The sequence below is a fragment of the Myotis brandtii genome, unplaced genomic scaffold (genome assembly GCF_000412655.1).
Source record: "Myotis brandtii unplaced genomic scaffold, ASM41265v1 scaffold2655, whole genome shotgun sequence".
Lineage (NCBI taxonomy): Eukaryota > Metazoa > Chordata > Mammalia > Chiroptera > Vespertilionidae > Myotis > Myotis brandtii.
Window position 1 is genome coordinate 1 of NW_005360109.1, and position 2615 is coordinate 2615.

At 55.1% G+C, this 2615-nt stretch overlaps 1 pseudogene; it reads right to left on the reverse strand.

Annotated features, from left to right (window-relative positions):
• Positions 1-7: 7 nt before the first annotated feature.
• LOC102250227 lies at positions 8-1676 on the reverse strand (annotated as a pseudogene).
• Between the last annotated feature and the right edge of the window lie 939 nt (positions 1677-2615).

Consider the following 2615-nt stretch of genomic DNA (forward strand, 5'->3'; position numbering starts at 1 on the left):
CGGTCCTGCTGACAAGAGCTGTGGCTGAGGCTGCATTCTGCAGTTTGAGAGACAGGCTGAACGTGAGCAGGACGCCTGGGGTGTCGTGGCCGAGCCCCGGGAGAGCTGGCTGGAGGTTTGTAGCGCAGCCCCGTTACTCCAGTCGCGGGCCTCTCCTGAGCGGAACGCCAACTTATGCCGGGTTTTATGACCTGCTTCAGAGTGGGATGTGGGGCGGTGGCGGGCTCAGCTTTGGCCTGCACAGGAGCTGCACCCTGCTGTAGAAGGCGCTGCTCGATCTCCTGCTCCTGCTGCAGTGCCTTCACAAAGGCAGCCTTCAGCCTGCTTGTGTGCTCCACCTTGAGCGCCTTCTTCTGGTTGGATGCCATGGCGTTCTCTCACATGATGGCACCGCCCTTCTCCCGCCAGCTGCATGTGAAGTCCATCTTGCACTGCACGCACATGTAGGGCTCCCGGGACAGTACAACGGCAGCTGACATCCTGCCTACTTGCGTCTGCAGCAGGCTCTGTACCACCTCCTCCAGGCCGACCAGGTAGATAAATTCGTTATTGGCAGCGCTGGGCAAGAAATTCATCTCTGGGGCAGGGGGGCTTGGGTGGAGGGATTTCAAGCAGCGTCTTCTCCAGCTGTTTACGCAGTGCGAGCTTGGCGGCCGCCTGCCGGCTGGCTGGAGAATCACCAGATGTGACCATGGAAGTCACACTGGTGGGAGTGGAGTTGCCCCGAGCAGAGGTGACTGTCCTTCCTTTCAGTGAGGCTGGGGATGGCTGTGGGATATTGACGAGCAGAATGGTGTTAGGGACATTGGCAACACGGATAAGGCCTTGCTGGATGATCCTCTGTCCCTGGATTTGCACATTGGGCACAGGCGCCCCGGGGGCCAGGAGGAGTGGAGGTGGTCCCCTGCTGGAATGCTGTCTGATGTGGTGGATTTGCTGAGCCCCCCTGACAAGGGGGGCATGACGACCTGTGAGTTTGCCTGCGGCCCCAGCTTTGAGGACATCTGCTGCCCACCACGGACCAGGGGCCGTGGGATGACACTACCAGGCATTGGAATCGAAGAGGTCTGAAGTGATGGTTTCCCGGAAGGAATGTTCTGGGTGCCCTGCCTGAGCGGGGGAGGGGTGGTCCACGGTGCTCCCAGTGGAGCCTGTGGGCTTCTGGGTGGTGGTTTCCTTCTGTATTTGACTCTGCCGAAACTTTTTCAATAAAACAAGCTTTGCTTCTTCTAACCGTAACTCTTCTTTAGGCTGCTTAATCATCCTTTCTCGTTCTCCAGGACTGCTTTTCATAAGGTCCTCGGTGCTGGTCTCTTTAGGAAGCCCATTCACCCTCGGGCTCATGGCTGCTCATTGTCAGAGAACACAATCACAATCACATCAGGCGAGGGGGCTCTCTTCTCGGACTTCATGTCACTGTGTGAGGTGTGCATGTCCACAGGCCCATCACCTGCCTGCTCTTCGCCTCTGCCCATGGCCGTCGCCTCAGCCCCACTCAGCAATCCTGGGGCTGGGCCGCCTGGCTCGGGTGTCACCCTCATGTCTCCATCAGTGTTTAAATCTGAAGCCAACAATCCTCTCTCCATGTTTATTTTCTTGTTCTCCACAACCTCCTCCACTGGATCCTGTTCAAATGTTCCTTTCTGACTCTGTGTCTGGCATGCTTCTTCGGTCATTCTGAACCCAACCAGAGCCCAGCTGGGAAGGAGTCTGCAACCGGGGTACATGCCCTTGACTGGAATCCAACCTAGGACCCTTCAGTCTGCAGGCTGACGCTCTATCCACTAAGCCAAACCGGCCAGGGCGCGTACACAAATGTTCTTAATAGCACTATTCACAAATCACCGAAAGGTGAAAAGACCCCGAATTCATCCCAGATGAACAGGTAAACAAAATGTGATCCATCTCTAGCTTCTGGGCATGGGACTCTGGTCCTGCCAGCTGGCCATGGCAGCAGCTATGTAAAAGGCAACTTGTGTCAACGTGCTTACCAACTGGGCCGAGGGCCGGCTGGGCCCTAGGGCAGCGCAGGTTTGGGACCCTGGGGCCAAGGGGCAGGGTCGGCGAGGGACACGGGGCATGAGGCCACGCGCTCTTGTTCCGCCTGTGGGGCCGCCCTGGCCTGTGGCGCACACTCCGCTGTCTGACCGCCCACACCGCCAGCCAGATCCAAAGTTTGTTTCATTGATTTATTGTCAAATATTACAGCAACAAGGACCAAAAACAGAAAAGGAAAAAGATTTCTGGGTGAGCATGAAATCAAAACAAGGGAGTTAGATGAATTGAATGTTTATTGGCAACAGGTGAGCATAGTTATTGTTCATTGTCACAATAGAGTTAGACTTTCCATTGAGATCAGAAGACTTGAGGGCTCCCTGGATCCAAAGCTAATGGTCAGCCTTGCCAGTGGGACATCAATAACTTCCAGTCCAAAGACTAGGGTCCCCTTTTTAATTCATAATTGTTATCATTTGCCCAGGATATGGCATCTCTTCTTGCATCTTCATGGTTAACTGATGCCTCTCCTGTGTGGACCCTTTTTTCTTTAAATATATAAATACTAGAGGCCCGGTGCACAAAAATTTGTGCACTCGGGGGGGAGGGGGGGGGCCCCC